Below are 14,825 nucleotides of genomic sequence, written 5' to 3'. Positions count from 1 at the left end.
AAGAGATGACATGGGGACCATGGATCCATGAACTCTAGCTCCAATAAGTTACGGTGGGTTTATTTATAACAAATAATCTCACTACCTTATTAATTTCCCGTGACTCCACTATAGAATCGTAATTGCACTCTTGAATTCATAAAACGTTTTACACCAAATGTAAATACGTTATCCATTGTTATAACCATAAGCGTCATTCGATCCTCTATATATGATCTACTAATGAGACAGGTGCAAATTACCGTTTTACCCATCATTGGTATTTTATCCTTAACTCTCACTAAGTTCCTTGTAAATGATATTTCCGTAAACTTAATTAGAGAAATGGGTATTCTATCATTTAACACTTGAACCAAGCTATAAGGAAACCATCGTTTTACTTCTTAAACAAAAGCTATAGATTTCATGTCTATGATAAATACACCCACTCAATTATGCTACCAAATCTCTAATATGTAAGTATGAGCTAGTCCATAGGGTAAGCTAGTAACAAACAAATCAAAAGACTTGAATAATACAATTAGCAAAATATTAATCACTCAGAAGACGCTAGCAAAGCATGGCACAACCATCGACTGTAGACATAAGCAAGTGACGTTTGAAACTCCTGACGGTCAGAAACTATGTTTTATGGGAAAGGTTTCAGGAATATGGACACCGCTTATCTCATCTCTCAAAGCTCAAAGGATGATAGAGAAAGGATGTCACGCATTCTTAGTAAGCATCACGGATGTGGCAAAGGAAACACCACTAAAGGTTGGAGACGTCTGCATTATATAGGAATTTCCAGAAATATTTCCTGACGACTTACCAGGGTTGTCGCCGACTCGGGAAATTGACTTCACAATCTAACTAGTACCGGGAACCGAGCCTATCTCAAAGGCACCATACCAGATGACACCAACCGAACTCAAGGATTTGAAGACACAGTTGCAAGAACTCTTAGACTTGGGTTTCATTAGACCAAGCCATTCGCCATGGGGAGCACCGGTTTTATTTGTGAAGAAGAATGATGGAAGTATGCAGATGTGTATAGATTACCGCGAGTTGAACAAGGTGACGATTAAGAACAAGTACCTGCTACCCCGGATCGACGGCTTATTTGATCAACTCTGAGGAGCGACAGTGCTCTCTAAGATTGATCTACGGTCTGGTTATCACCAGCTCAAGGTATGGGAAGAAGATATACCAAAGACAACTTTTAGAACTCAATATGGACATTATGAGTTTCTAGTTATGTCTTTCGGTCTTACCAACGCTCCAACAACATTTATGGACTTAATGAATCAGGTCTTCAAGGATTGCTTGGATAAATTCGTCGTAGTGTTCATTGACGATATTTTGGTGTACTCCAAGGACAAAGTCAAGCACGAGGAACATTTAAGATTGACCATGTTGCGACTAAAGGAGCATCAACTTTACGCCAAGTTCAAGAAGTGTGAATTTTGGCTTTCGCAAGTAGCGTTCCTCGGTCATATAGTATCCAAAGACGGAGTCGTAGTAGACCCAGCTAAGGTAGAGGCTGTGAAGGATTGGTCAAGACCTAAGAATGCATCAGAAGTTATAAGTTTTCTCGGGCTAGCAGGTTATTATCAGAGATTTGTAGAAGGATTTTCTAAGATAGCCACTCCGCTTACCAACCTGACCCGGAAACAACAAAAGTTCAACTGGACGGATAAATGTGAAGAGAGCTTCTAGTTGCTCAAGGATTAGCTATGCTCAGCACCAGTACTTTGTGTACCAACCCCTAACGACAAGTTTGTAGTATACTGTGATGCGTCGAAGCAAGGTTTGGGTTGTGTGCTGATGCAAAATGACAAAGTGATAGCCTACGCCTCAAGGCAGCTGAAGGAATACGAGCAACGCTATCCAACACACGATATGGAGTTGGCAGTGGTGGTCTTCGCATTGAAAATCTAGTGCCACTATCTTTATGGAGAACAATGTGAGATTTATACGGACCACAAGAGCTTAAAGTATTTCTTCACACAGAAGGAGCTCAATATGAGGCAGCGCAGGTGGTTAGAGATAGTAAAGGATTATGACTGTGAAATCCTATACCACCCAGGGAAAGCAAACGTAGTTGCAGATGCGCTAAGCCGGAAAAGTTATGGAAATTTAGCAACATTATCCAAAATAGAAAAACCACTTCAGCAAAAGTTGATTAATGTCGGAATAAAAGGTAAACTGGCTAACTTGTCCATCCAGTCAAATCTGTTAGAAGATATACGGATTGGGAAAGGGCATGATGACACATTAGTAACACATATGGCTACAGTCAAAGAAGGCAAGGCCACATATTTCTCTATATCAGGACAGGGGTTCTTGAGATATAAGGGTCGGGTATGCGTGCCGATTAACCATGGAATTAAGATGAAGATTTTAGAAGAGACACACATTACCCCATACTCAGTTCACCCGGGGTCGACCAAGATGACTCACGACCTTAAGGCACTATATTGGTGGGCGGGAATGAAGAAAGACATAAGAGAATATGTGTCCAAATGTCTTATATGCCAGCAAGTAAAAGCAGAACATCAGCGACCCGTAGGCTTATTGCAACCGCTTAGTATTCCATAATGGAAGTGGGAAGACATAGCCATGGACTTCGTGACAAGATTACCACGAACAAATAAGTAGCACGACTCGGCTTGGGTTGTGGTAGATAGACTCACCAAGTCAGCTCACTTCTTGCCTATCAAGACTGCGTACACTACAGACCAGTACACAAACATTTATGTTCAAGAAATTGTACAACTGCATGGAATCCCTAAGACAATTGTATCAGATAGAGGATCGATGTTTACATCGAGATTTTGGTGAAGCTTGCAGCAAGCCATGGGTAACAAGCTAAGTCTTAGTACGACATTTCATCCTCAGATCGACAATCAGTCCGAGCATACCATATAGATTTTAGAAGATATGTTGCGCGCTTGTGTACTAGACTTCGGAGGATCGTGGAGTAAGTATTTGCCACTAATAGAGTTCTCCTACAACAATAGCTACCAGTCAACGATCGGTATGGCACCCTATGAGCTACTTTATGGAAGGAAGTGCCAATCGTCGTTACATTGGGTGAGGTAGGAGAAAGACACCTTCATGGACCTGAAGCTGTTAGAGAGGCTCAGGATGCAGTGGCGCTGATTAGAAAATGTATGCTCGCTACTCAGAGCCGACAGAAAAGTTATGCGGATGCCAAGCGACAAGATGTGGAATTCAAAGTCGGAGACCAAGTCTTCTTAAAGATATCTCCTATGAAAGGGGTGAAGCGGTTTGGGAAGAAAGGAAAACTTAGTCCCTGGTTTACAGGTCTTTTTCAGATATTGGACAAGGTGGGAACAGTTGCATATAGATTAGCCCTACCGCCAACTCTAGCAGACAGCAACAATGTGTTTCACATCTCGATGTTGTGTAGATATGTGTCAGACCCATCTCACGTCCTCAAGTACGATACGGCAGCACTCCAGAAAGACTTGAGTTACGAGGAACGACCAGTTAGCATTCTAGAGAAGGGGATGAAAGAATTACAGTCTAAGAGTATTCCAATAGTCAAGGTCATATGGAGTAATAGTTCAGAACGGGAGGCAACGTGGGAGTTGGAGGAAGACATCCTAGCACGGTATCCAGAATTGTTTGGTAAGTAAATTTTGGGGACAAAATTCTTTTAAGTAGGGGAGAATTGTAGTGTCTTAGAATTTTACTTAGCTAGATAGTAGTAGTAGTTAGTAGTAGCTTGTAGTATGTTGATTTTCGTGGATATTGGTTCATGCCAAGATTTAGTTTGAAACTCATAGCAACAGTTATGGATTTTATAAGTTTAACCTATACTTTAGAAATATTAATTATAACATAAGGTTTGATTAATATAGCTGGTCCAAGAAATATTATTTATTATAACCTAGGTTTAGATAGAATTATTAAGAGCATGACACTTGTCACAAGCATGTTTATTTAAGGATTTAAGGATTTTAGATGAATAATTTAATAAAAGAAAAATCTAGAAGCTCTAAAACCTTCCAGCAGCTGTTAGGATTATGTTTTACTCAGTCAAAGTTGTTTAATCATTTTCAAATGTGTTAAAAGAGTGCAAAAATGTGTTTGAAATATCAACGTATGTCGATATATCGCAGTTATAGGGGCCGATATATTGCCTACGGAAGATACGGAAAAAACGTCGACTTCGCACGAACGAAACTACCGAGGCTCGGGAATATGGGGGAGGTGATATATCGCCTATAGGGGGCGATATATCGGCTCCACACTCATATTTTGAAAGTCTGTGAATCCGAGCTAGAAACAGCCCTTAACCACTTGGACTTGCTCTTGAACGTTTTTAACCGAGTTCTGGGCATCTGTTGAAACGAAAATTCAAATATTTTCAATTTATATTCATTTTAAAAGGGGTTAGTTTCACTCCTTGAACTCTATAAATAGGACCTAGTACTCAGCCATTTCACTCATCATTCAAGCATTCTTCAGAGCATCCAAGCTGCTAAGTTTATTCTAGAGAGAAAACACTTGGGTTTTGGGTTAAAAGATTTTCCAATCTAAGCTTTTCTAAACACTTGGGAAGTAAGATAGAGTGTTATTTTGGTATCGAGGTGTAGATCAAAGTAATAGTCCATTCAAGGTATTCTTATCCTCAGATTTAGTCCATCATAGTTCTTTTATTTTCTTCCATTTTTCTTTCAGATCCTAACTTGATTTTATGACTTCTTGGTTAGGTATTTAAGTTCTTGAAACTTAAGGTTCTTTAGTAAGTTTCTACTTTGATGTTTTAGTTCTCTTTTTCATCTCCTTTTCTTTAGAAACTCATGGTTTTCACTATTGGTTTTAGGAGTGTTCCAATCCCGTTCTTGTCTCCATATCCTGGTTTTTGGTAAGGAAAATAGGTTAGATATATATGTTATGATATGTTTATGTGATATGATATGATATGTTGATATGTTGATATGTTATATGTATGAATATGTTTTGTAGTCACTTGGGGCTTATAGTTGCTTAGATAGCAAACCCCAAGGTTTTTATCATTATCATGGTTTAGAGTTATGATTTACCCTACCTCGATTAGTAGACAGAGGACCTAGATGGGATATCATATACTACCATGTGATCTAACCTACCTCGATTAGTAGACTAAGGACCTAGATGGTTTTATCACATGCTACGGTAATAAGTTAATGGCCATTAATATTGTAGTCCTATATGATATACGATTTTACGTCATATGTCTTATAGTATATGTTTTATGATATAGTCTTATGATTTATGATATATGTTTTTAGTAGATTTTCCTTGTTGGGAATTAGGCTCATTCCTTTTATTTTAGACGGTGCAGGAAAATGAACTTGAAAGGAGGGATAGATTCGTGGCAGCTTGGCATGTGTATTAGGGATGGATTGATTGAATGGACTGTTGGAAGATCGAGGATGGCGTTGTTTAAAGTCTTTTAATTTATGTTTTATGTATTTCCCCAGTATTTAAAACGATTGATTAAAGTTTATGTTTTTATATTTTATGTACTAAACAATGGATACCCATTCCTTATTTTGTATTTCGTTATTTTGGATTTTAAATAAAGTTATGTTATTTCTTATGTATGTGTTCCAAAATAGTAGCTATGTTTAGTAGTTTTTAATGGTTCAAGGTCTAGAATTAGTCGAGGCATTACATATTATTTAAATAATCATGTAATAAAACAAGCAAGTAACACTGTAGTCAAACTAAATGATTTCTACTTCTTTTATTGACAATATAAAATTGCGTTATATGTCCGACATGGTTTTATAAGGGTGTAGAACCCAACAAACTCCCACTTTCCCTTTTAAAACAAATGAGACATGTTTCTCAAAACCATTCATTCTACATGCTTCACAATTATGCTCTTTGCTTATATATTTGTAAAGGGACATGAAAGATTGCCTTACAATGTTATCTTCATCACCTTCACATCACGCTTTCACAACACATCTCCAATAATGTGGTACTTTCTCTCTATATGTTTTGCTCTTTTGTGGCTTCGAGGTTCTTTTGAATTCGCTATTGCCTCATTATTGTCACTGGACAAAATGAGTGGTTTATTCATTTTTGGAATAACACCAAGATCCGCATAGAACTTCCTCAACCTGACTATTTCCCTTGCCGCCAAAGACGTAGCTATGTACTCAGCCTCCAAGGTGGAATCTAAAATGGCAGATAGCCTAATGCTTCTCCAAATCATAGCTACTAAGATGGCAGACAACTTATCACTTCTCCAAATATAGCTCCACTCCCAAGAGTAAACACATTTTTTCAGTAGTAGACTTCCTGTTATCAACATCAGTCTAAAATATGAATATGTGAAGCCTAACAGGTTCAAAGATCCACTGTGAATAGACTAACATATAGTCTCTAGTCCATCTAAGATAATGACCGCTATCTATTGTTCATTTCTAAGGTTTCACTGACACTTGCTCACCACTCCCATTGCATAGCAGATCTCCAGTCACAACACACAACATAGCATCCATTAGACTTTTAATTGCAAATGCATAATGAATTTGTTTCATCTGTTCTTTCTCTTAAGGAGTTTGTGGAGACTATTGCTTAAAAAAAATATTCCATGTCAAGACGCTAAACATCCTTTCTCGAAATTTGTTACAGAGTAACACCCAAGCACCTCACCTAAGTAGGTTGCTTGAGTTAGAACTAGAATTCAGTTCTTTTTATCTCTGATGACCTGGATACCAAGAACACGACTTTCTACAATGAAATCTAGAATTTCGTTTCCTTCCAGTTCTTTATATTCGGTAATTTCTTGACATTGTTTTCAATGGGTAAGATATCATCTACATAAAGGATTAAGAACACCACAATGTCTTTTTCCTTAAGCTGGTTAAACACAAGGCTCAACTACATTTTGTTCAAAACCATAGGTCTTAATGTTTCCATTAGGCCTTAAGTTCCAGGAGCGCAAAGCGTGTTTAAGTCCATAAATTGACCTACTCAACTTGCCGACTTTCCTATCCAGCTACTTTAAATCCTTCTGATCGATCCATGTTAATGGTCTCATCAAGATAACCATTAAAAATGCTTCTTTGATGTCCATTTGTCTTATATCTTAATCAAGAGTTGTGGCTATGGATAAGAGTATACTAAATGAATTTTAACATGGCTACCGAAGAAAAAGTTTTCTCTAAGTCAATTTTCTCTCTCAGCCACGAGTCGAGCCTTAAATGTCTCGACCTTTCCATCATCTCCTCTTTTCTTCTTATAGATCCACTTGAACCCCATGGGCCTAAAGTTCAATGGCGCATCTATAAGATCTTAGAAAAATTTAGAGTATTTAGACTCAATTTCCTAGTACTTGGCTTTGAGCCAAATATCTCTTTCAGACCTACCCATTGCTTATTTAAAGGCCAACAGATCAATGTTACTTGTGTCCCCAACCAGCTTGTGGGTTTCACTATTCATCTCATAGGTATCGGGTTCTGAGAAACCCTCCCACTATGACGAGGCACCGTAACTTTCTGACTTGGATTAGTGGTTTCTAAACCTACCTTGCTTTCATCAACTTGTGTCGGTAAGAATAGAGCAATAGTTTATCGTTTTTCATCTAACATTGTTTTGCTACGAGACTTGAAATTCATTATGTAGTAGTAATCCAGAAAAAATAGCATTTGTAGAGCCAAACACTTTCTTGTCTACTAGACTATAAAGCAGACCACCCTAAGTACATTTAGGATAGCCAACAAACAAGCAAACCTCAGTTCGTTGTTCTATCTTTCCTACCTTTTTCCTCAGGACATGAGCAAGACACCTCCAAATTCCATAATGACGTAAACCAGGTTCGCGACTATTTCATAATTCTAGTGGTGTCTTGGAGTCAACTTTGAGATGGCACAACATTTAAAAAAAAAAGTCTCATACGGTCTAGGTAGTATGTCTCTAGAAAAGATATGGGTAAGAAGTCGGTAGAGTTGAATAACTTATCATAGAACACACATTTTCATAAACGCACGATTCACATCACTCAGCAACATCGTTATGTTGTAGAGTCCCTGGGGCATTTTCTTTAGACAATTCTCCAAGTTCAATTAAATGATCTTGGTTCTGATTATCCAAATATCCTCCACCCCCATCAGATCGCAAGATCATTAACGTTTTACCTAATTTGGTTTTAAAGCAATAGCAATGAATTCTTTGAACTTCTTAACAAATTCTCATAATTCCTATGCCTTAGGTACTTAATAGAGTCTCTAGAGCAATCATTAATGAAGGTGACAAAATACTCATAATCACCCCTCGCTTGAACATTCATTTGTCCCCAGACATCTGAATATTCTAGCCCTAGTGGTTCTTTGGCCCTCTTTCCTATCACAAAAAATGGACACTTTGTCATTTTTCCCTCGAGACTAGATTCACAAACAGGTAGGTCACCCTATGTGAGTTCCCTCAAAGGTCCAAGCTTTGTTAGTCTTTGAATCCTATCATAACAAATATGACCAAAGTGAAGATGCCAAAGGTACGTCATTTATAACATTATTGACCTTTTGACATTTAACGGTCCTAGGTTTAGCTATCTTAAACAACTTATTATTTAGTACATAGGGTTCGTTTGGTTGCAATAGGTATAGCTCATTTTCCATACATCCACCCCACAATTCATATGTTAGGAGTATGTCCTAAAAGCATGTAAAAGACATTTATTATTTCGATGAATAAATAAATACAATGGTCAATTATTGTTATATTTAGATTATTAAATTATTGTTTGAATAATTTTGTAAATATCAGAAAATTTTCATATTCATTATTGAGGATGTGATCTTGTATTAGTACGAGAGAATTAAGATCTCATGAATGAATAAAAATAGTCAACAACAACAAATTGAAGTTATGGAATTCTTTAATTGAGGTTGTAAGTACGATTTGCTGAGTATCATGTTAATACAAATAATCTAGATTCAGATTATTGATGTGGTAAGACATCTCGGTAAAGGTGCTTTCTATAATATGATTATATATGATATGGACCGATATGAATAAAGTCTTTATCCAAAAATCATTTAATAATAAAGACTTGTAATTTATATTATAGCTAATGATCATTTATAGATCAACCTCAATCCTGAGTGTTCATGAACTCTTGTTCATGTTTATTAAATCTTTTGATTCATTCGTTAAGGTCTCTTCATAGAATGAGGCTAATGACTTTTGTTTTGGAGATTTAATATCATGGATGGTTGGGAACATGTATCAACAATATGGAATCTAATCTTTTCTAACGGATCGTATATTAGTTCCCTTAAGGTTTAATTCTGGAACTGAATGATTTTGAGCTCAAATCTATAATTAGATTATAGATTAATTATTCACTAGTGAATTAATGGTACTTAAGGAATAAGAAGTAAATTAGAAAGGTAAAATGGTAATTATTCCATTCTAATTTATGAACTAATTAATTAGAGGGTTAAACTATTGTAAGATGGTTATATCAATGGACAGCTTAGAAAAAGATTTTTGTAAAAGTATATCTATAACATAAAGAGTTCAATTCTGAATTTATAGTGGAGAAATATCAGAATTAATAAATTGACTATTATAATTAAAGAGTTTAATTATTTAATTTCAATTTATTGGAGCTTAATGTTATAGGTCCATGGTCCCCGAAATGGCTCAAACAAACACTGACAAAGATAAATACAAAATTAGGCAAAATGACTTATTTGATAAGTAAAATATTTTTTCTATGCATTAAACATGATTATTCTATAATTATGTGTAATTAATTAATTGATAATTAATTAATTATTTGATGTAACAAAAATATAATTAATTTTGAATTAATTTATTTTTGGGATTTTTAGTATTTAAATAATAAGAAAAATTGGGAAAAATCACATGCCTTCCTTGGCATGTGGTACACGTGTAGCACAGTGCACAGTCACTATGCTACACACACAAAAAGCTTCTAGAAGTTTCTTTGTTCCACAATTTTAGTTACTTAAATATTAAATAAATAATGAGATATTGTAATATGATTAAAATATTATTATTTAAACAAAATCTGATAATTGATTAGTTATTTTCAAATTTTTTATAATAACTAATATTTTATTTTTAATATATTGGATATATTAAATATAGGAGATCAGTTTTTCAGAACAAAACTTTTCAGTGATAGAAAATATATAGTGAAATTTCCCTGAGAGAAATAGAACAGTGATACAAGCATATATCACTGTTCTTCACAAACTTAGGTCCAAACTTTATTAGTTCTCATGTGTTGAGAGCATCTGATAAATAGATTTTGCCTATTGTTTTGTATAGCGAGCCCACACTCGCTCTTTGTGTGCTGAGAACATTTTGAAAGATCTTGGTGTGAGATCTCAAGGAATTTTGTCATACAAAAAGATAGCAGCAAGGAAGGACTTGAGGTAATTTTCTATTCGTATCTTTTATTCAAAATATATATATATGTGTATGTGAAGAAGTAGATCTAGAAATCTTGTGGGGTTAAATTAACAATTTTGATTGTTGTTCTGCTGCGTATAATCTCTGATTTGATCAATAAAAACCAACAAATGGTACCAGAGCCATCTTCACATATATATATTGAATCTGTCTGTGTTTAGTTTTATGCATTTATTTATTTTTGATGAATGAATGGATGGCTTAATATGATTGAATGCATGGGAATGTTGAATCGTTAATTGTATGGTGTTTTTGGGTTAGGATTTGTTTATGATTAGATCATTGTGTAAGCCATAAAGGGGCATAGGATTTATGTAATTTTATTTGGCTTTTGACACCATAAAATTGTAATTACGATCACACAAAGTCAAAACGGAGCCTGGGATTCAGAATTCAGCCATCGTTCCTCCGAGGCCATCCACCGAGCCGCTGCCGGGGACATCGTATGGACGGGTCCGTACGGATCCGTACATTTCCGTACAAATGGGCCCTGGCAGCATTTTTTGATGCCACGTGTCCCCGTCTTACTGGTCCAGATTTTTTATTTTTCTGAAATTAATTTGTTTTTTTTTTTTTAATTTTAAAATGTTAAATATCCTATTTGTTAGAAATTTGATATTTAAAAATTGAGATAATTTAGTTATCCTAACAAACTTTTTTGAATATCTTATTTAAAAATTTATTTTCAAAATAATAGATTTTAATTAAATTTATTTCAGTTTTTTTTAATTAAAAGTTGTTTTAATTAAAAGAAAAATAAAATAATGAATATTTAAAAGTTTTGTTTTAATTAATCAAGATAATTAGAAAATTGTTTTCATTTTGGACCAACGACACATATCCTATCGAAAGTAAAGTAAAGAAGCCTGATGGAGATCAAGGCGATTTTATTTTATTTTATTTTTATTTTATAAAGGGGTTGTAAAATTAGAAATACCCAAAAGCACCCGGTTCAACATTTATTGTTTATTTATTTAAATAATTGTTTTCATGTGATTGATAACTGTTCATGCATTTTGTGCCATACATAAAAAACTCACACAGTCATTATCATGCATCTCATTGGTAGAAACATGATTATTAGGATTGTCCTATATGTTTATATGATTTGTTTTTAGAAACCAATTGCATATAAATTACCTAGTTTTATTCTTTGAAAACTTGGTAAAATATCACACTGGTTTTAAGTCTTTATGACTTAATTTCTTTAAACCAACTTTATTTTAAAATTATTTTTTAGTAAAGTTTAGATGAACATAATTGGTAATTTAAGGATATGGACCTAGAAACTTGCTTTCTTACCAATTTTAATTATGTTCATAAAGTTTAAAGAATCTATAATTAATTTGGAAGCAAATAGTTTAAAAACACTTATTTCAAAATAGTGAGTGGGAGAGAGTTGATAACTCAACATAACCCATGGTCTCCATTATTAATATAACACCGTGAGATATGAATAGCGCCTCGCAACGGCTTTGTTTTCGTCCCCCTAAGGAAGGTGTCTAGACATGTCAATAACAAGGTTATATTTCTTACAAAGATAGGAACTAATGATGTATTTTAGGTTTGACCGACCTTAAGGCGGCATGTCCTAAGTTAAGTCATGAACTCTGAAATAATGGGTTACACTCACAAAGTTATTATTAAGCTTTTGCAGTGGATAATCATAACTTGACCAAACTAAGCGGTACTTTAATGTTTAAAAGAGAAAATAATGAGTTATTTTAAGTTTTAAACAATAAAGATAAGAACGTCTTATAAATTCTATAAGATTAATTTGACCGACCCTAAGGCGACACTTTAATTGTTATAAAGTTTTATCGTGGAAATTAAAATTTATTTTATGTGTTTTAATTGTGCTCATGCATCACGTTTAATTTCTGAAACTTTGATATATATTTTTCTAAATATAATAATATTTGTATTTATTTATTTATTCCCAGCAAAAATGTCTATTGGTGAATTACTCACCGATGCTTTTCTCAAATCCTTGGTTTTTGAACCTGAAAATATGCAACACTGATTTCGAGGCATGTTGACCATTTTTTCTTATAAAAAGATGATGTCAACAGTCTATGAAAAACCTCCAACAGAACCACCTTTGGCTACTAGCTATGAAGCAGAAGAAAAATATGCAAATTGGATGAAATCTGATCGGTTGACACGTTATTGCATGCTTTCAACCATGCCTGACGAAACAAAGGAAAAATATATACACTATAACTCAGCACATGAGATGTGGCGAGCAATGCAGAGGAAGTCTTTGCTGAGTGTCATCGTTTATATCAAACGAAAAAGGTAAATAAGATTTACATATATTTTTCAACTTTGAATGGTAGATTCAAATACTATGAATATCATATTCAAATTTTTGAATAGTAGATTCAAAAATATATGTCACTAATCTACTTTTCTTTTGTTTTTCCTTTACAGAAAAGGAACCCTGAAAAGGAGGAAGAGACTGATGAGGATTTTGATAGCGAGTAAAGAGCTGGAGGAGTTGGAGAGTAGTTTTATTTAGTAATTTTATTGTTAGTTGAACAATTTAAATTTCTTTATTTTGTTTTGGAAATTTTAGATTTCTTTAAACAAAGAAAACTATAGTCTAGAAATTTAGTTTATTGTTAGTAATTTTGATTATTAATATTTGGAAACTTATTTCTATTTTTTGCATAACATTTATTTCTTTTATTAATAAAGTAGTTATTATTTAAAGAAATTATCTATTTACTTGTTATGCAAATGCTTTGGGATAAACAAAGTTTACATACTTATAATGAATGACAAATTTTTTATAATTATGAATTATTTAAAATAGCAAATCCTAGATCTAACTTGAGATTGGGCCATATTGGTCTAGACAGAATAAATAGGCTTGTAAAGGATGGTCCTTTAAGAGAACTATCTATTGGATCTCTCCCTGTTTGTGAATTTTGTCTAGAAGACAAAATGACCAAGAGACCTCTCTCTGCTAAAGGTTCAAGAGCCACAGAACCACTTCAGATAGAACATACGGATGTTTGTGGTCCACTTAATGTACAAGCAAAAGGAGGTTATGAATATTTCGTCACTTTCATTGACGATTATTCAAGATATGGTTACCTATACTTGATGCAAAGAAAATCTGAAACTTTTGGAAAGTTCAAAGAATTTCAAGCAAAAGCTGAAAAGCAATTAGGTAAATCACTAAAAGCACTTCGATCTGATCGAGGAGGAGAGTACTTGGACTTTGAATTTGAGGACCATCTACGTGAGCATGACATTCAATCCCAACTCACAGCACCTGGAACGCCACAGCAAAATGGTATTTCAGAAAGACGAAATAGAACGTTATTAGATATGGTTAGATCAATGATGAGTTTCTCATCATTACCATTGTCATTCTAGGGCTATGCGATTCAATGTGTTCTATACATATCGAATGATGCTCCATCTAAGTCTATCCAAAAGTCACCCATAGAATTATGGAATATTTGTAAGCCTAGCTTACACCATTTTCAAATTTGGGGGTGTCCTGCACACGTGCTTAAAGGAAAGACCGGGAAGTTGGAATCACGCTCTGAAGTGTGCATGTTTGTGGGATATTCCAAAGAGACTAGAGGTGGAATTTTCTATAGTCCAAAAAGAAAATAAAACATTTGTATCGGCAAATGCAATTTTTCATGAAAATGACTATGTTAATACCCACAAACCTCGCAGAAAGGTTGTTCTAGAGGATATGATCTCGAATGAAGTTGCAAAGTCACCAGCAACAACCAATGAGAAACGGCAAGAGGAAACTGCTAGTTCTTGTCATAATAGTAGAGAACCTCGTCGTAGTGGGAGGGTTAGTAAGCAACCCACACGCTATAAACACGAAGTTCAAATGTTTGTGTCTGACACAAACAAAGATGATCCATTGACATTTAAAGATGCAATGAATGATTCTGACAAGGAAAAATGGCAAGAATCCATAAACCAAGAAATGGAATCGATGTATTCCAATTCTGTCTGGGTTCTTGAAGATCCACCTAAGAATATCAGACCCATTGGTTGCAAGTGGATATTCAAGAAGAAAAGAGGAGTGGATGGGAAAGTAGAGACTTTCAAAGCAAGGCCTGTAGCCAAAGGTTACACACAGAAAGAAGGGGTTGACTATGAGGAAACCTTTTCTCCTGTAGCCATGCTAAAATCCATTCGTATACTCTTGTCCATAGCTACGTGCATGGATTATGAGATTTGGCAAATGGATGTCAAAACAGCTTTTCTGAATGGCTACGTTGACGAAACCATTTACATGTCTCAAGCAAAAGGGTTCAAATTAAAAAGGTCAAGAGCAAAAGGTTTGTGAGCTTCTTAGGTCCATTCATGGAATCAAACAAGCTTCTAGA

Source organism: Humulus lupulus, chromosome X (genome assembly GCF_963169125.1).
Source record: "Humulus lupulus chromosome X, drHumLupu1.1, whole genome shotgun sequence".
In the NCBI taxonomy this organism is placed as follows: Eukaryota; Viridiplantae; Streptophyta; class Magnoliopsida; order Rosales; family Cannabaceae; genus Humulus; species Humulus lupulus.
Note: the sequence above shows the minus strand (reverse complement) of the source record.